Source organism: Cervus elaphus, chromosome 9, assembly GCF_910594005.1.
Source record: "Cervus elaphus chromosome 9, mCerEla1.1, whole genome shotgun sequence".
Taxonomy (NCBI): Eukaryota; Metazoa; Chordata; class Mammalia; order Artiodactyla; family Cervidae; genus Cervus; species Cervus elaphus.
In genome coordinates this window covers 35,320,060-35,341,575 of record NC_057823.1, presented here as the reverse complement: position 1 = coordinate 35,341,575, position 21,516 = coordinate 35,320,060, and positions in this window count along the sequence as shown.

The following is a 21,516-nucleotide window of genomic DNA, read 5'->3' as shown; positions in this document are numbered from 1 at the left end:
TAGAATATTATTAGGAATTACAGTTTTTTAAAATCAGAAATAAGGAGAACATTTTTCAGATTGAATTTTAGATAATTAATACTTCTGTACTTCAAATTAATACTTCATACTATGTAAAAAATATATTCCAAATAAAAACCTCTTCTTTGTATCTGTGCTCATTTCATATACAAAGTTTCTTTTAAAACTTAAGAATCAAACTATAGATTATGTTAATATTTTTGAAAAATAACAGCTATTTACCTCCTCCAAAAAACTGATGAAATAGAGCAAAAATGCTGATGTTTCTCCTAATACTCACTCAAAACCCTTATAAAAGTTTGCTTTATTCAAATGAAAGACAGTGATGGGCTGAACTGATTATTTAAGATATACAATACTGTTGTACACATAGATTGGCTTTAGGTTTTTGTTATCTCTACTTGCATTACTATCTCTTTCCATTTCCCAAATGTGTTTACCAGGTATACACCCAACATTTTTCATTTACTTGTCCTCTTTTTCATTATCCTACTTCTAGCCATTTAATCTTTGCAAACTAAGAAGATATTTGAGTATCTTTTTAATGAGCCTATATATGCATATTTTGTTATCTTTCTTATCTAGTTTTGGAAGGTAAAAATTTCGGATAGTAATGGTACTGTATTTCAATGCAACATGTACCAGGTGACTCCTAGAACACTTTGGGCTCTTAATGACCTTTGTAACACCATCATTGACATAATTATCATCAATCATGGGAGCTGTTCTCAGCTCTGATTCAATTAGACCTAGCTTAAAAAGGATCTTCTCTTATGTTGCTGGTTGCTGTTCAAGCCTGATAGATTCCCATTTTCAAATACATCTGCTCTCTTTCAAGTGATTTTTGAGTGCCTTGTGTATTTTTAATGGTGGTACCTCCAGATTAGTGATAAAGAAGTTGATTGAAATTAGCTATCATTTACTGATGAGAGGGTGTTGGGTTCAGCCTGAGAATACTAACCTGCTTCCACATGACTAACCAGGATTTCACAAAAGTAAATCATCACTGAAATATAGTCATTCTCTTAATCACCTAATTATTCTATTTCTTATATGTAGACAAATGCACACAGGGTTCTCCATTATCTTTAGAAAAGTCTCTCAACAATTACTCAGTTCAGTTCAGTCGCTCAGTTGTGTCTGACTCTGCAGCCCCATGAATCGTAGCACGCCAGGCCTCCCTGTCCATCACAAACTCCTGGAGTTTACTCAAACTCATGTCCATCGAGTTGGTGATGCCATCCAACCATCTCATCCTCTGTCATTACCTTCTCCTCCTGCCCCCAATCCCTCCCAGCATCAGGATCTTTTCCAATGAGTCAACTCTTCACATGAGGTGGCCAAAGTACTGGAGTTTCAGCTTCAGCATCAGTCCTTCCAATGAACACCCAGGACTGATCTCCTTTAGGATGGACTGGTTGGATCTCCTTGCAGTCCAAGGGACTCTCAAGAGTCTCCTCCAACACCACAGTTCAAAAGCATCAATTCTTCGACACTCAGATTTCTTCACAGTCCAACTCTCAATCCATACATGACCACTGGAAAAACCATAGCCTTGACAAGACAGAACTTTGTTGGCAAAGTAATGTCTCTGCTTTTTAATATGTGATCTAGTTTGGTCATAACTTTCCTTCCAAGGAGTGTCTTTTAATTTCATGGCTGTAATCACCATCTGTGGTGATTTTAGAGCCCAAAAAATAAAGTCAGCCACTGTTTCCCCATCTATTTGCCATGAAGTGATCGGACCAGATACCATGATCTTAGTTTTCTGAATGTTGAGCTTTAAGCCAACTTTTTCACTCTCCTCTTTCACTTTCAAGAGGCTTTTTAGTTCCTCTTCACTTTCTGCCATAAGGGTGGTGTCATCTGCATATCTGAGGTTATTGATATTTCTCCTAGAGTCAAGTAAATGAGGATTAAGTTGTCCTTCTCCAACACCATAAACTTACCTGCTTATATCCATCCTATAATTATGGAGCAGAAATGTACCATACAAAATGAGTTTTACTGGTAAATAATCTAGAGTGGTATATAACCAGAAATAATCATTTATCCCTTTGAAAACCTAAAATGTTTCAGAACCAGAAAAATCTATTGAATTCATTTTCATCTATGGCATGTTTTGTTGAAATGAAAATTTCTGTGGCAACATTTTATGTAAAAGAGATAAAAGTAAGTGATGTGAATGAAGCCAGGTTGGGGAGGTTGGCTGTTTGAACTGCCTTTCCCTCCAGTGGTTCCAAAAGGAGTCCCACAGTCAACCCAGGGGTTTCAAGCAGCATGAAAACTGCTGTACTTGAAGGTTAATCCATGGGCTGTTTTTCCTCTAGAGCATGTATCACCATACAACGTACTATATATAACATCTTATTTTCTTACAATTAATCAAGTGATTAATGTACATTGAGATTTAAAATGTATAAAGGGAGAGACCTTTTTATCTGTTTGATTCATAGTGGGTACTCAGTGAATATTTTTGTTGAATGACTGAGTGAGTATATCCATGAATAAATATGTTTCCTAATTATTAGTTAATTAAAGTGATATGTCCCCAGGATTAAAAATAAAAAGATACAATCTCTGATTCAAAAGAACAGATGAAGTAGTTGAAGCAGATAAAATTTCTAAAGGAAAACATTTAATAAATGAAGCCATTACATAATGGATACCTTTCCAGTAGTACAGGAATGATGTAATCACGTGATAGGGAGGAGAAACTGGATCAGATAGATCAGAAGATTCACTGGGGAAATGACTAGCTATGGGGCCTTAAATAATTGTCTTAACCTTTCTGGTCCTGTTTCCGCATATAAAATCATGTCTTATAGCTAAGTGACTACTGATATCCCGTGGAGTTGTAGGGAGCAAAGAGATTTTGGACGGATGGAAAAAATGGAGAGAGTAGCATGGAAACATATAAAGTACCATTATGTAAAATAAATAACCTATGGGAATTTGCTGCATGACTCAGGGAACTCAAATCAGGGCTCTGTAACTAGACGGGTAGGAAGGGGTGGGAGATGGGAAGGAGGTTAAGAGGGAGAGGACATATGTACACCTAAATGGCTGATTCATGTGTATGTCAGAAACCAATAAAATATGGTAAAGCAATTATCTTATATTAAAAAAATAAATGTATGTATATAAAATTGAACTAGCTAGGAGACAATCTCTGTGCAAATATGCCTTGAGAACTTAATCAGAAAATAAGTTGTTTTGAGTTCTATATTACACTACACAGTGACATGGCTGAAGTTTAAATTTGATCAAGTAAAACTGAAGTTTAGAGAAAATATAACAAGAAGAAATTAATTTTCTAAGTATTTTTTTCAAACCCCATGTGCATAGAAATTCCTAACTGGTGTATTGAAGCAATACCTCAAGTGGCATAACTTTGTCCTACACAGAGGTGCACTACAGGCAAAGTTTAAACCAGTTCAGTTCAGTCACTCACTTGTGTCTGACTCTTTGTGACCCAATGGACTGCAGCACACCAGGCCTCCCTGTCCATCACCAACTCATAGTGTTTACCCAAACTCATGTCCATAGAGTCTGTGAGGCCTTCCAACCGTCTTATCCTCTGTTGTCCCCTTCTCCTCCTGCCCTCAACTTTCCCAGCATCAGGGTCTTTTGAAATGAGTCAGCTCTTTGAATCAGGTGGCCATAGTATTGGAGTTTTAGCTTCAACATAAGTCCTTCCAATGAACACTCAGGACTGATCTCCTTTAGGATGGACTGGTTGGATCTCCTTGCTGTCCAAGGGACTCTCAAGAATCTTCTCAAACACCACAGTTCAAAAGCGTTAATTCTTCGGCACTCAGCTTTCTTTATAGTCCAACTCTCACATCCATACATGACCCCTGGAAAAATCACAGCCTTGACTAGACGGAATTTGTTGACAAAATAATGTCTCTGCTTTTTAATATGCTGTCTGGGTTGGTCATAACTTTCCTTCCAAGGAGTAAGCGTCTTTTAATTTCATGGCTGCAGTCACCATCTGCAATGATTTGGAGGCAAAAAAAACAAGTAAATAAATAAAGTCTGCCACCGTTTCCACTGTTTCCCCATCTGTTTGCCATAAAGTGATGAGACTGGATGCCATGATCTTAGTTTTCTGAATGTTGAGCTTTAAGCCAACTTTTTCACTCTCCTCTTTCATTTTCTTCAAGAGGCTCTTTAGTTCTTCTTCACTTTCTGCCATAAGGGTAGAGTCACCTATATCTGAGGTTATTGATATTTCCCTGGCAATCTTGATTCCAACTTGTGCTTCATCTGGCCCAGCATTTCTCATGATGTACTCTGCATATAAATTAAATAAGCAGGGTGACAATGTACAGCCTTGATGTACTCCTTTTCTTATTTGGAACCAGTCTGTTGTTCCATTTCCAGTTCTAACTGTTTCTTCTTGACCTGCATACAGATTTCTGAAGAGGCAGGTCAGGTGGTCTGGTATTCCCATCTCTTGAAAACTTTTCCACAGTTTATTGTGATCCACACAGTTAAAGGCTTAGGCATAATCAATAAAGCAGAAATAGATATTTTTCTGGAATACTCTTGCTTTTTCAATGATCCAGAAGAGATTGGCAATTTGATCTCTGGTTCCTCTGCCTTTTCTAAAACCAGCTTGAACATCTGGAAGTTTATGGTTCACCTATTACTGAAGCCTGGCTTGGAGAATTTTGAGCATTACTTTGCTAGTGTGTGAGATGAGTGCAATTGTGCAGTAGTTTGAGCGTTCTTTGGCATTGCCTTTCTTTGGGATTGGAATGAAAACTGACCTTTTCCATTCCTGTGGCCACTGCTGAGTTTTCCAAATTTGCTGGCATATTGAGTGAGCACTTTGACAGCATCATCTTTTAGGGTTTGAAATAGCTCAACTGGGATTGCATGACCTCCACTAGCTTTGTTCGTAGCGATGCTTCCTAAGGCCCACTTGACTTCACATTCCAGGATGTCTGGCTCTAGGTGAGTGATCACACCATCATGATTATCTGGGTCGTGAAGATCTTTTTTGTATAGTTCTTCTGTATATTCTTGCCACCTCTTTCTTAATATCTTCTGCTAGGTCCATACCATTTCTGTCCTTTTTTGAGCCCATCTTTGCATGAAATGTTCCATTGGTATCTCTAATTTTCTTGAAGAGATCTCTAGTCTTTCCCATTCGATTATTTTCCTGTGTATCTTTGCACTGAAGAAGGCTTTCTTATCTCTCCTTGCTACTCTTTGGAACTCTGCATTCAAATGGGTGTATCTTTCCTTTTCTCCTTTGCTTTTCACTTCTCTTCTTTTCACAGCTATTTGCAAGGCCTCCTCAGGTAGTCATTTTGCTTTTTTGCATTTCTTTTTCTTGGGGATGGTCTTGATCTCCTGTACAGTGTCATGAACCTCCGTCCATAGTTCATCAGGCACTCTCTCTATCAGATCTAGTCCCTTAAATGTATTTCTCACTTCCACTGTATAGTCATAAGGGATTTGATTTAGGTCATACCTGAATGGTCTAATGGTTTTCCCTACTTTCTTCAATTTAAGTCTGAATTTGGAAATAAGGAGCTCATGATTTGAGCCACAGTCAGCTCCCAGTCTTCTTTTGCTGACTGTATAGAGCTTCTCCATCTTTGGCTGCAAAAATAAATCAGTCTGATTTTGGTATTGACTATCTGGTGATGTCCATGTGTAGTCTTCTCTTGTGTTGTTGGAAGAGGGTGTTTGCTATGACCAGTGCGTTCTCTTAGCAGAACTCTATTAGCCTTTGCCCTGCTTCATCTGTACTCCAAGGCCAAATTGGCCTGTTACTCCAGGTGTTTCTTGATTTCCTACTTTTGCATTCCAGTCCCCTATAATGAAAAGGACATCTTTTTTGGGTGTTAGTTCTAAAAGGTTTTGTAGGTCTTCATAGAACCGTTCAACTTCAGCTTCTTCAGTGTTACTGGTTGGGGCATAGACTTGGATTACTGTGATATTGAATGGTTTGCCTTGGAAACGAACAGAGATTATTCTGTTGTTTTTGAGGTTGCATCCCAATTACTGCATTTTGGGCTCTTTTGTTGACTATAATGGCTATTCCATTTCTTCTAAGGGATTCCTGCCCACAGTAGTAGATATAATGCTCTTCTGAGTTAAATTCACCTATTCTAGTCCATTTTAGTTCACTGATTCCTAGAATGTCAGCGTTCACTTTTGCCATCTCCTATTTGACCACTTCCAATTTGCCTTGATTCATGGACCTGCCATTCCAGTTTCCTATGCAATATTGCTCTTTACGGCATTGGGCCTTACTTCTATCACCAGTCCCATCCACAACTGGGTGTTGTTTTTGCTTTGGCACCATCCCTTCTTTCTTTCTGAAGTTATTTCTCCACTGGTCTCCAGTAGCATATTAGGCACCTACCGACCTGGGGAGTTCATCTTTCAGTATCCTGTCTTTTTGTCTTTTCATACTGCTCATGAGGTTCAAGGCAAGAATACTGAAGTGGTTTGCCATTCCCTTCTCCAGTGGACCACATTTTGTCAGACGTCTCCACCATGACCTGTCCGTCTTGGGTGACCCTACATGGCATGGGTTAGTTTTGTTGAGTTAGACAAGGCTGTGGTCCGTGTGATCAGCTTGGCTAGTTATCTGTGATTGTGGTTTCAGTCTGCCTGCTCTCTGATACCCTCTCTCAGCACCCACTGTTTCACGGGGATTTCTCTTACCTTGGATGTGGGGTATCTCTTCACGTCTGCTCCAGCAAAGCGCAGCCACTGCTCCTCACCTTGGACGTGGGGTATTTCCTCTCGCTGTCACTCCTGATCTTGGACTTGGGATATCTCCCCTCGGTCAATCGCCACTCCAGCGCTGAGCAGCCACCAGCAAGCCAAATAAGAGTTACTGTCTATTTTCTTTAAATCAACTATTTTATGTACAAATAATAACGATACAGAAAAATGTATAGAACAAAGTGTGTAGTGTATTGAGATTTCACACAGTATACATACCTAGATAAACCACCACTAGGAAAAACAAAAACCACCACTAGGAATAAGGAAATTGAATATCACCAGCACTGTAGATATCCCATACTGCTAGTTATTACACACCCCAAAGGCAATAGTTATTCTAACTTCCACACAATAGATTCTTTGTTTTTTATTTCCACAAGTGGAATCATACTTTAGGTACTGCTTTTTTTCTTTCACTTAAGCTTAAGTTTATGGGCTATAAAACTTCTACTGTAATGACCAATATGTTTAGGTTTAAAGAATCTTACTGTTTTCTATAAAACATTTCTTCTTTTTTTCCTTATTTTTGCCTTCTCATTGAGTGATCAATATTTTTAAACTTATCATCATTCCTTTTAATTATTGTTAGTTATTTTTTATTTTAGATTCATTTAGTGATTTAACCCTAAATCTTAGTCATAAATGTATTTCAGGATCCCTCTACATTCTTAAAAATTATTTAGAATACCAAAGATCTTTTGATAAGGTGGGCTATATATTTTGATTTTTACCATATTACTAGTTAAAATTGAGACAGTTTTAAACAACAGAATACATAAACACATATACATTCATCCTCAGGGCGAGAGTGCTATCACACGTCATGTCACCTTGGAAAAGTCCATTATGTACTTGTGTAAAAATGAGATCAAAAAATCAAATTACATGTTAGTATTTGAAAATAGTTGTCACTGCATGGACCTTGGAAAGGCTCTCCTTTGAGACCTGCTACTTTAGAGATCCAGCATACTTACATATCCTCTACTTACAGTGGAGTTTCATCCTGAAAAATCCTCCTACATTGAAAATATCATAAACTGAAAATGCATTTCAAACACCTAACCTACCAAACACTAGAGTTTAGCCTAGATGATTTAAATGTGTTAGGAGCACTTACATTTAGCTTACAGTTGAGCAAAATCATCTAACAAAGCCTATATATTAAAAAATGTTTTAAATATCTTGTGTAATTTTTGGAATGCTGTACTGAAAATGGAAAGCAGAATGGTTGTGTGGGTACAGGATGACTATAAGTGGCTTGGTTGTTTATCTTAGTGATTGCATAGCCACTTACCTCCTCTCACAAGTCTAATTTCTTCAGTGTATTCTGGAAATTGTATATGAAAGAATGGTAGAGGTTTCAGATGATGAAATTTTCCATTGGAGAGAACTGATTTTCTCCTCCACTAAAAATATAGAGGTGTGGTGATGTGATGTTTAATGGAGTCTGAGAGGAGACCACCTCAATTTGGCAAGAACCGAATTAAATAAAGCTGGTTTCAGTTTTAATGACTCAATTTATTTGTGATTCACACTAGATTGAATTCACCTAGATTGTTTTATACACAATCCCAGAAGACTTTAGCAACTATTCTTGTCCTTCTGAAGATTTTGGATCATCTGTCTAGCTTCTTGCCTTGTGCAATTTCAAAATTTGTCTCTGTGAAGAAAGGTAATGTGCAATGCACTGTGCAGCCAAACGTGGAGAAGCTGTATACAGTCAGCAAAAACAAGACTGGGAGCTGACTGTGGCTCAGATCATGAACTTCTTATTGCCAGATTCACTTAAATTGAAGAAACTAGGAAAAACACTAGACCATTCAGGTATAACCTAAATCAAATCCCTTATGACTATACAGTGGAAGTGAGAAATACATTTAAGGGACTAGATCTGATAGGCAGAGTACCTGATGAACTATGGTTGGAAGTTCATGACATTGTACAGGAGACAGGGATCAAGACCATCCTCAAGAAAAAGAAATACAAAAAAGCAAAATGACATTCTGAGGAGGCCTTACATATAGCTGTGAAAACAAGAGAAGGGAAAAGCAAAGGAGAAAAAGAAAGATATACCCATTTGAATGCAGAGCTCCAAAGAGTAGCAAGGAGAGATAAGAAAGCCTTCTTCAGGGATCAATGCAAAGATATAGAGGAAAATAATTAAATGGGAAAGACTAGAGATCTCTTCAAGAAAATTAGAGATACCAAGGGAACATTTCATGCAAAGATGGGCTCAAAAAAGGACAGAAATGGTATGGACCTAGCAGAAGATATTAAGAAGTGGCAAGAATACACAGAAGAACTATACAAAAAAGATCTTCATGACTCAGATAATCATAATGGTGTGATCACTTACCTAGAGCCAGACATCCTAGAATGTGAAGTGAAGTAGGCCTTAGAAAGCAACACTACAAAGTTAGGGGAGGTGATGGAATTCAGTTGAGCTATTTCAGATCCTAAAAGATGATGCTGTGAAAGTGCTGCACTCAATATGTCAGCAAATTTGGAAAACTCAGCAGTGGCCACACAACTGGAAAAGGTCAGTTTTTGTTCCAATCCCCCAAAAAGGCAATGCCAAAGAATGCTCAAACTTCCGTGCAATTGTACTCATCTCACACGCTAGTGAAGTAATGCTCAAAATTCTCCAAGCCAGGCTTCAACAATATATGAACTCTGAACCTCCAGATGTTCAAGCGAGTTTTAGAAAAGGCAGAGGAACCAGAGATCAAAATGCCAACATCCATTGGATCATCAAAAAGGCAAGAGTGTTCCAGAAAAACATCTTTTTTTGCTTTATTGAGTTTGCCAAAGACTTTGACTGTGTGGATCACAATAAACTGTGGAAAATTCTGAAAGAGATGGGGATACCAGACCACCTGACCTGCCTCTTCAGAAATCTGCATGTAGGTCAAGAAGCAACAGTTAGAACTGGAAATGGAACAACAGATTGGTTCCAAATAGGATAAGGAGTACATCAAGGCTGTATATTGTCACCCTGCTTATTTAATTTATATGCAGAGTACATCATGAGAAGCACTGGGCTGGATGAAGCACAAGCTGGAATCAAGATTGCAGGGTGAAATATCAATAACCTCTGATATAGATGACACCACCCTTATGGCAGAAAGTGAAGAAGAACTAAAGAGCCTCTTGATGAAAATGAAAGAGGAAAGTGAAAAAGTTGACTTAAAGCTCAACATTGAGAAAACTAAGATCATGGCCTCTGGAGCCATCACTTCATGGTAAATAGACAGGGAAACAGTGGAAACAGTGGCCGACTTTATTTATTTTGGCTCCAAAATCACTGCAGATGGTGACTGCAGTCATGAAATTAAGACACTTTCTCCGTGGAAGAAACATTATTACCAACCTAGACAGCATTTTAAAAAACAGAGACATTACTTTGCCAACAAAGGTCCATCTAGTCAAGGCTATGGTTTTTCCAGTAATCATGTGTGGATGTAAGAGTTGGACTGTGAAGAAAGCTGAGCGCCAAAGAATTGATGCTTTTGGAACTGTGGTGTTGGAGAAGACTCTTGAGAGTCTCTTGGGCTGCAAGGAGTTCCAAACTCTTCATCCGAAAGGAAATCAGTTCTGAATATTCATTGGAAGGTCTGATGTTGAAGCTGAAACTCCAATACTTTGCTCACCTGATTCGAAGAACTGACTCAATGAAAAAGACCCTGATGCTGGAAAAGATTGACGGTGGGAGGAAAAGGGGACAACAGAGGATGAGATGGTTGGATGGCATCACTGACTTGATGGACATGAGTTTGAGTAAACTCCAGGAGTTGGTGGTGGGCAGGGAGGTCTGGCGTGCTGCAGTCCATGGTGTCACAAAAAGTCGGACATGACTGAGCGACTGAACTGAAGTGAACTGAGAGAGGCTACATATGTGAGGACCCTCCCACTTTCAATTTGGTCACTCCAGTCCCATGCAGTCATTTAAATCTCCTTTTATTTGCCTTTTCCTTGTCTAGTATTCTGTCCTCAGACCTCTGCCTGTGACTACCATTAGTAAATGCCCCTAGTAGAAGAGAACACTTGTTCCACAGCCTACTTCTAAATGTTCCTTAACTCTCTGAAATTTCAGTTATTTTAGTCCTTATTGTTTCAAGTTTTTAAGATCTTGAGTTGTTTATAAGAATTACAGGTGTTGCATTGATTACATTCTACCAATTGAAGCCACCAATACCTCTTCAAAGGTTGATTCTGTTCATTCTCCATCTTTTCCTCTCTTTCCAAGACTCCAATAAAATGCATTTCTGAATTTCTCACTATGTACCCACCGTGTATTATACATTCTTCTTGTGTTTTCTTTCTTCTCTTCTCTCTGCTTTTAGTCTGGTTTATGTGATATACTGATAAATTCTACAGTTCTCCAGACTTTTAATCCACCTCTCTTCTTTGTTTTATTTAGTGTTAAATTTTAGCATGTATTGTTTTTATTTCAGTTATTATTATAAATTGAGAGGAAGGGGTAAAGCATATGGCTTATGATTCTTTCCCTCCTTTTACTGGGGGAATACCTCTGAAAAAGGAAAAATGAAGCAGGTAAGGTAACAGTTTAACCTTGTAAACTAGGTATGTAGGTAGAAGGACTAATGGTATTTTCTAGATAGAAGAAACTTTCTCTCTAAAATGCCCTACCTAGCTCTCTCCAGCTAAGAATAATCTGTGTGAAATGGAATCCAAAATATGAAGCATGGCTCCCTGGAGGATGACACATAAGTTATTAAACTCTCTTGGGTACTAAATGAAAGTAGTCTGATTTGATATGCTCTCTATTGTGTGAGAGTGCCTATGAACAGTGTTTAGAGACACCATGAACTGGAGGCCCATGTCTGATAAAGGAATAAAGGAGCTGTGAGAGTCATTATTGATGTTCCAGAATCTTCTTTATCTTTTTTTTTTCCTTTTTTTTTTTTTTTTTGGCTATCTAGCAGAAGATCTTAGTTCCCAGGCCAGTAACTGAATCTGTGCCCCTGCAGTGGATATGAAGTCTTAACCACTGGACCACCAAGTGTCTCTTATGCCTTTTGATGGTATCCTTGTCATCATTTAATAAAGCTTGATACTGGGTAAGATTGCTGATTCACATGATTCCTAATTAATAAGCTGATTCTGTGTATTATAGTTCTAGGTTTCTATTTGCTAATTTTTGATGAAATTAACCTAATAATCCTATATTTCATGGTCATATTAATCATAATAATTTAAAAGCAATATTTGCATCATCTAACAGGTGTTTTCTATTATTTGTACTCTTTGAATTTTGGTAAGCTTTTTATCCCTGGCATGTGTGGTACTTGAGGTTCTATGGTAGACATTATTTATAAAAAAGTTGAAGAGGCTGCGGATGATGTAATATTCTAAATTTGCTTCCAAAAATAAGTTACAGTAGGGCCGATGACCTTGTTCATTCAGAGATTGAGTTGACTTATGGCTAAGGCTAAGTTTTAGCGTTTGTGAATACTGAGGTTTGCCCTTATCCCATAGCATAGCCTTACATGAGTCTCAACAGAAAGTCTAGGGCTTTTCTGAGGTCATTTCTGCTTGAAATCATGCTATAGTTTTTAGCCCATAACAGTGTGATACTGCCATAAGATTTGTTTTGTTTTTTTAGCCTTGATCTTTTATTCAGCTCATGTGGAAAATCAATAAACTCCTTGAGGGAAAAATCAATAGAAATGATGGCCTTGCCTCAGTGCATTTCCGTCTTTCGAGGACCTTGCCCTCATGGGTTTTGAGTTGGTTGTTTCCTGATGCCCCTAAAGAGTAGATATTAAAAGTATAGTTTGTATTAATAGTTGTTCCAAGATGGATAGTTTTTCTGTTACTGGCCATTCAGTCATAGCTACAAATAGAAGTCTAGATGGTTTGTTTTGAATAAGGGTTGAGTCTCTGTGTGTTAAGATAGTTTACTTAACACAAGAAATGGAGGGTAAAAATTTTTGTCTTTCTACATATTAGAAAAAATATTAGTTGCAGTCTTTTCATCACTTGAGCATACTTTCCTTGTGGTTGAACAACAAAATTGCCTTTGAAACATTTTTATTACACTTTTTAAACTGGAGTATAATTGCTTTACAATGTTGTATTAGTTTCTGCTGTATAACAGAGTGAATCAGCTATATGTACACATATACCCCTTCCCTGTTGGTCTTCCTCCCACCCCACCCTCTATCCCACCCTCTCAGCCATCGAGAGCACTGAGCTAAGCTCCCTGTGCTATACAGGAAGTTCCCACTAGCTATTGATCTTACCTAGGTAGTGAATGTATGTCAATGCTACTGTCTCAAATTTGTTCCACCCTCCACTTTCCCACCATGTCCACTCTCTATGTCTGCATCTCTATTCCTGCCCTGCAAATAGGTTCATCAGTACCAAATTTCTAAATTCCACATACATTTGTTTTTTTCTTTCTGACTTTCTTCACTCTGTATGACAGACTCTAGGTCCCTCCACATTACTATAAAATGACACAACTTCATTCCTTTTTATGCTTAAGTAATAGTCCACTGTGTTTATGTTATATGTACCACATCTTCTTTTTCCATTCATCTATCAATGGACATTTAGGTTTCTCCCTGGCTATTGTAAATAGGGCTGCAATCAGCATTGGGGTACATGTATCTCTGTGAATTATGATTTTCTCAGGGTATATGTCCAGTAGTCAAAGATGTTTAAGGACTATGAGGGAGACCCATTGTACTCTGGAGTTGCCACATAGAATATATCAGGCTGGGGTAGAATGTGAGGTAGAGTTGAGGCTAGGATGTTGATGTGAAGTTGATGTGAATTTGTACAGACTATTGACTGTTCTTCCAAGTAGTTAGAATTTTATTCCACATGAAATGACGAGTTATATGAATCATACAGGGGCTTCCCTGGTAGCTCAGATGGTAAAGCGTCTGCCTGGGTTTTATCCTTGGGTCAGGAAGATCTCCTGGAGAAGGAAACGGCACCCCACTCTAGTACTCTTTTCTGGAGAATTTCATGGGTGGAGGAGCCTGGTAGGCTACAGTCCATGGGATTGCAAAGAGTTGGACTCGACTGAGCAACTTCACTTCTTCACTTCTATGAGTCATATAAGTTATACTGAGATCACAAACCATAATCATATTGTAGTTTAGAAGGATACAACTTCTATAAAATACAAATTAAGAAAGGGTGATATTAAAATTAAAATAGTTATTGAAGAAACCAATGAAAGAGTGGAGGTGAGTGAAATTTGATATAGAAATGAGAAAAAGCAGCATCATTAGGAACAGAAAATATTAAATGGGTTTACATGATATTTCAGGAGAATAGGCATTTGCACTCGATTATGTATTGGATTTGGAAAGGAAAGATGAGACACTAACATTAAACTATTTAAGAAGATCTTGTAATTTGTATGTTTTTAGAAATTTATGTATATTGAAGAAGGCCGTGGTCAATGCTACCATTGTGAGTTCTCTTAGTCTCTCTGAAACTACAGAATCACTCTTAAAAAAGACTGGAATTCCTTATATGAAGTTAGAGAAGGGGTGGTAGTTCTTTTGTAGAAGAAATATATTTGAATAAAAGACCAAGGGTCTTTGTGTACTGGTAGCACAAGAGACCCAGAGATACACGACCAGCATAGTGAAAACCTGAAGTACTTGGTGAGTGAACTCTGATGAAAGTTTTTCATCACCTCTCTCACAACTTAGTGATTCAGACCCCGGTACAAAGCCAGCTAGCACTGGGGATTTATCAACTTACAATTATGGCCAAAGAAAAAGACAGATATAGACTAAGAAAAGAGAAACGATAAAAGCTATGCACTTTCAGCTGAATTCACTATGATGTCTATTTAATGTGCTAATCCTGACAAAGCAGCTAAGATATCAAACTTGACCTGAGGTATTAGAGTGGCACTGTTTAATTGCTTCATGTTTTATGGAGAAATATAATAATTGCTAAGGAGTTCTTAAAACTTACAGTTTATGGACAAGTACTTAAAAATATTTTTGTTAGCATTAAAAGTAATATGCTGCTATTTGAGAAAATTTAGAAAATACCAAAAGAAAGGAAAAGAAAAAAATTATCCGTGATCTCCCCATATAGAGATAATAACATAATATTTTGTATATAATTTTCCAAATATTTTCTAAAAGTATCTAAAGAGGCTCAGATTTATTTAGCATTAAAAACATAATCTCTGGTATAATATTCAATTTTCTATAAATTGAGCGAGTAGTTTATTTAGTCATTAACATGAATGTGACATAAATGTGTGTAATTAAAAATACCTTCTTTTTGCTACCTTAAGTAAAAAAAAAAAATGCATCCTTCTAATTTAAAAACATAACAAAAGTGTTGCTCTTTGAAATTTGGAGGCATACATTCCTTTCTCTAAGGGGAAAAATGTACTGAAACTCGTTAATATACTGTTAACTCTATACTGAATTTAAAGGAACTGTTTTCCTCATAAAAAATACAGCAATCATTTCAACAATCAATAATCTCAATAGTCCAGGTATAAATTAGAAAATTTTATAAAACTAATGACTAAATAGGGTTTAAAATGATAAACAGTCCAAGCTGCACTTTGACATGAATTCATGGCAAACCACTAGACATTACAGAAATTTTTTAAAAAAACATTTGTACCTCTATAGCTGCATTAAACACTAAGAGGAGATTCCTTAGGTGATTGGCAAAAGCTAGAGAATTAGGAGCCACAGTGCTTACAAGAGTAGGACCCTTCCTGGAATCATTTCCATACTGTCCCACAATCACAAGACACCTCTACATTTCACAGATCACTAATAGGTCATCTCATAGGTAAAGGCAAATAGACAATCAAGATTCATGTAAAATTTGAGTAATGCTATCAGCATAGCTCAGCAAGAAGGAGAACTCAAACCCAAAGACAGCAATTTAACAGACCAGGCAAAATATAATTAAAACAAATAAAAATTATCTTTTCAGATATTAAGTGTTTCAGCATTCAGAATAAGGAATCTACAAAAATGTGATTTTTGAACTACAAATCTCAGTCAGTTGGCTGAATAATAAAATGATCACAGATAAAGAGAGAACTGGTAAATTAAAAGATTAAGAGCATCTCAGAATATAACTGAGAAAACAAAAGGAAAGATAAACAAGAAATTCTGATCTTTCAATTTTCACATAGCAAATGATCAAGAAGGAAATAACTGATTGACAAGTGAAAAATGCATACAAAATAGAAGTAGAAAATCCAGACCTAAACTAAATTTTATTCTCATACTGAAAAAATAATTTGTTGAACAGATAAGGACTACATCCAGATACATGTGATGAAATATTAACATCTGTCGATTAAAAGAAAATCATACATAGTTGTAGACAAGGAAAAATAAACAGAAAATAAACGAGAATTCAATTCATGTCATACTTTCTTTTGCTTAAAATTTGTAGTAAAATTTGTAAAGGTGAAAGGAAAATAAGTTTTATCTTAGAATTATTTGTAGAATTATACACTCATATATAACAGTGAAATATTGGCATTCATTTACATTTGCAAAGTCTCAGAAATTTTATTACCCATAAATTCAACTGAAATGAATTACAGAAGGATACATTTTAGCAAAATATAAGCAAACAAAACTGTGGAACCTAAGAAACAAGCTACAGAACCAGTAAATCTTTTGGTTGTAACTGTTTACTGTAGTTGTACTTAAAAAGTGTGTGTGTGCATAATAAAACAACAGAATCAAAATAATCCTGATAATACTGGTTGAGATCAGCATGTGAGGAAATATAACTATAAAACTGTAGCTGGTAGGACATTGGTACAGGGAAGGACATAAACATTCAGACCATAGTACTCATCCTAAGTAACAATAACTTGAAAATGTTTCCATCATCTTCACTGTGAAATGGTTAAACCCATAACTTTGACCCTTTATCCTTTTTTTTCTCAAATTCAATATAGGTTTACCTGCTAAAATGTGAATATTTACTGAAAGCTGTATACACTAATAAATATTTTAGTCAATAAAATGAAATAGAAATTCATAGAGTAAAATAAGTTTTTATTAGTAAATAAATTCTCCAAAATCACCATTTTACGAGAAACATAATGTCTATTTTAGGTATGTCACAACTCGAGATGAGCTATGGGTTGTCATAATATGACTAAATTTTTAAAAATCATTTATTTTTCCTTTGTTCTGCTATATTTTTGTTTTAGAAAATTAAACCAGATTTTATAGTTTATAAGGAAAATATATTTTAATGCATATTTTAAAAAATGACTGCATTGATTTTAGCCGATTCTAAGAAGTAAGGTTCCAATCACTAAAACCCAGTGAAGGGTTGAAGAATAGATCTGTGTAATTGTGGTTGTTGCTGTTGTTCAGTCGCTAAATCGAGTCTGACTGCCTGTGACCCCATGGACTGCAGCAGGCACGACTTCCCTGCCCTTCACTATCTCCCAGAGTCTGTTCAAACTCACGTCCATTGAGTTGGTGCTGCCATCCAACCATCTCATCCTCTGTCACCCCCTTCTCTTCCTGCCTTCAATCTTTCCCAGCATCAGAGTCTTTTCAAAAGAGTTGGCTCTTCTCATCAGATGGCCAAAATACTGGAGCTTCAGCTTCAGCCTCAGTCCTTCCAATGAATATTCAGGGTTGATCTCCTTTAGGATTGACTGGTTTGATCTCCTTGCAGTCCAAAAAGCTTTCAAGAGTCTTCTCTAGCACCGTAATTTGAAAGCATCGATTCTTCGGTGCTCAGCCTTCTTTATGGTCCAACTCTCACATCCATACATGACTACTGGAAAAAACATTGCTTTAACTGTACAGACCTTTGTTGGCAGTGATGTTTCTGCTTTTTAATATGATGTCGAGATGGGTCATAGCTTTTCCTCCAAGGGGCAATTGTCTTTTAATTTTGTGGCTGCAGTTACTGTCCACGGTGATTTGGAGTCCAAGAAAATGCAATCACTGTTTCCATTGTTTCCCCATCTATTTGCCATGAGTGATGGGACTGGATACCATGATCTTAGTTTTTTGAATGTTGAGTTTTAAGCTAGTTTTTTCACTCTCCTCTTTCACCTTCATCAAAAGGCTCTTTAGTTCCTCTTCTCTTTCTGCCATTAGAGTGGTGTCATCTGCATATCAGGTTTTTGATGTTTGTCCCAGCAATCTTGATTTCATCTTGTGAGTCAACCAGCCCAACATTTCGTATGATGTACTCTGCATATAAGTTAAATAAACAAGGTGACAATATACAGCCTTGATGTACTCCTTTCCCAATTTTGAACCAGTCCATCATTCAATGTCCATTTCTAACTGCTGCTTCTTGAGCTGCATACAGGTTTCTCAGGAGACAGGTAAGGTGGTCTGGTATTCCCATCTCTTTAAGAATTTTCCACGGTGTGTTGTGATCCACATAGTCAAAGGCTTTAGCATAGTCAATTAAGCAGGATTAGATGTTTTTCTGAATTCCCCTGCTTTTTCTGTGATCCAGGGAATGTTGGCAATTAATGGTAGCTTTAATGTGATAACTAACACAAGTCAAGGTTCTATTTTCTAAGTCCTCATAATGTCTCGTGTATTTAGGTGATTTATTAAGGCATTATAGCAGTAAACAAACAGAACAACTATTATCCATCTCAAGGACTGGTGTACAGGTATGAGTCACCATGTAAATAGATTAGAAATTGTACCTATCCAAGCAGTTGCTGAATTGCTATTTTTCTTGCACACTCACCTGTAACCTCCATGAGAGCAGGAAACTAAGTCTTACTTTGCTTTCTACTGTCTTCCTAGTGCCTGGCACTGATTGGCTGGGCTTGCAGTAAGTATTTGCTGAATTAATGAAATAAAGCATAAGCTGAATTAGTGAAGTGAATTTTAGTTTAAAATTGTAAGATCAATTATTTGGTGATCATTAAGATGACAAATATTAATATTCTGGCCAAACCCCAGTATGCTATATCCCTCACATTCTCCTTTATTTCCATTAGTATTTAACACATCATATATTTATCTGTTTATAGTCTGTTTCCCCAGTCAGAGTTATGATTGTTAGGGACAGCCTTATGAAGATAAATGTTATGAAACCAGAGACTTTGCCTTTCTACTCTCTACTGCATCCATGCTACAGCATTCTGAGATGAAAAAAAAATATTGTGGATGAATACATGAGGAGTTGAAGATAGCATCAGCCACAGTAGGACAAATATTAATACCTCTGACATGTATAAATGTTTCTTCATCTCTAGGTTGTTTGTTTATTAACCAAAAGTTCACAGCTAGACATAATTGAAAAGGATAATTAATTGTTCCATGTCAACAGGTAGATAGATAGACTGATTGCATATTCATTCATTCAACTGAGACCCTGGCAGTAAAATAACAAATATTTTGGACATGGCTCCTGATGTCCTACAAGTGATTTGTTAAACATTTATGTTTCAGAAATCAGGTTTTTTAGAAATTGGCACCATTGAATAAACCAAAATATTTAAGCTGCCAAATAAATTAACCAACTGGATTCATAGTTTAATATTTTTCTCTCTGGAACAAAAGAACATTTTGACTACAGTTTGAATTTGGACCAACTAGATACTGAAGAGTAATATGATAAAAAGAAATCATATTTCATTTTCCTTATTCATTTTACTGCATGTAAAACTGCAACTGATCAGTTATGGTTCAGACCACTCAGGGATGGGTTTTGCTGTCAATGTGTTCCTGAGAAATGGTATATATACACAAATATACAATTTCTTTAGGAAATAGATCCATCACATAGGCTACTATAAACTGGACCATGTGGGTTTTTTCTTTTTGCATTTTTTCCTGATATCAAAGAGACATAAATAAACTTTTTAGCTATTAATAAAATTGGAGGTATATAAAAACTTGATATTGTCTCCATTTTGACCACAGATTTCATTTGAACCAACTAAATACCTCTAACATGATAAAAATGAATGATACTTACTTTTGCTCCCATTTATGCAACCACATATAGAACCAACATTTTACTAAGAGTCTTGCCACTTAAGCAGTATTATATGAAGATTTGAAAGTATAGTTTTAAAAGATTTTTTAAAATGATTTTAAGAAATGAACCAAAGCACATGAAAGTAAAACACCTGTAAATCACTGTGAAAGAAATCTGAGATTAAGAAAATTACACTGATTGTGGTATTTCAGTATAACAGCAGAACAAAGTGAAGATGGTATTTGAGGATTGGATGTTACAACTTAAGAGAATGCTGAGGAAGACATTTCCCCTTTTTTGCTGGAATTTGACTAACACCCCAATTTGAGGACAAAGCATCAAGTAGCTTCTTCTCTAGGGAGAAATGAATGCAATTGGATGCCAGGCTGGCACTGCTGCCCTCCTGCCAAGCATTGCTCTTTACTGTCTGTGGGCGCCATCTGTATAACAGATGAGGGGGTAGGAAAGGAGGGCCATATAGGTTATCAGTCATTAGAGTTGGATTTGGAGTCTATAGCTTTGTGCTTTTTCATGTTCTCCAAGGCAGAATGGGTGCTCCCCACTCCAGGAAATTACGCAGAGTTCAGTCACGACACTGGCTTCTCATTATGCATTTATACATTTGCTTCTGCATAGCATTTCTGAGCAGCTCTCCATGCCTACTGGAGAAGAATGGAAAGAGTCTGTCAAAGTTGGCAGGTGAAGAGAAAATATCAGTGGAAATGCCTACATTCCTACATTCAACATGACATGACAAATCAGTTTCCTCCAACTTACAAAGTCACCAAAAAGGTGGCTGGGCTTGTGCCATACCTAAGTGAATGGAGCTTTAACAGGAACATCACAGCAGCAAAAGATTGTAGGCTGTACCAACTAGCTTATGAGCTGAAAGGTACTGGAAGTGACAAGCAGAAGCCGGAAGAAAACCATGCATACCACCTAGGTAGGGACCCACAGAACACGAGTCTGCAAACTTTATCTCAAGGAGCAAAAGTTAAAGCGGGATGTTGAAGAGTTTGCAGGTCTCCTACATCAAAGATTTGTAGGGTGAAAAGCCCCCCACCAGAGCCCTTAAATGAATCACACATGTGCCCAAATAGATAGTAAAACTTTGGATACTGGTCTCAAAAAAGGCAACAGAACCACTCAGTTTAACCAGATGAGGAGCTACAGAAGCAGCTAGTTAAATCAGAGACTTGCTCATTCCGCTTCCCTCCACGGTGAATGAAAGCACCAGAGGAGGAAAGAGAGAAATTGAGAGCAGAAATCCTGTACTGCCTTTCCCAGCCAAGGTTTAAACCTGACGTGGGAGACAAGAGAGGATGCAGTTGGAGTTTTTCATTAGGCTAGATGAGACTTTTTAATAAGACTGATTTAATAAGACTAATAATACTGATCTGATCTCCATAGATTCTTCCTGTTTTACGGTATGAGAAAGTGAGGAGTTGGGGACAGTAATTGGTGAAAAATAAAATTAAGCCTTTCCACTGTTGTATTCCCACTGATCCAAAACTACCTCTGTGACTATCAATAAATCACCATAATGTCTTTCTGAGTCTAGGCAGACTTCTGAGTTATTCATGCATTTAATCAGGAAACGCAATGACAAACTATGACCCCAAAACAAAAACCTACTTTATTTCAAATATATTCCCCTCACCCCCAATATGCACTTCTCATCTCTCTACTTCAAGGTCAAGTTTTAATCCATTTATCACCTCATGATGCTTTTTTTTTTCCTGTTCCCTCCCACATTGGTCTGAT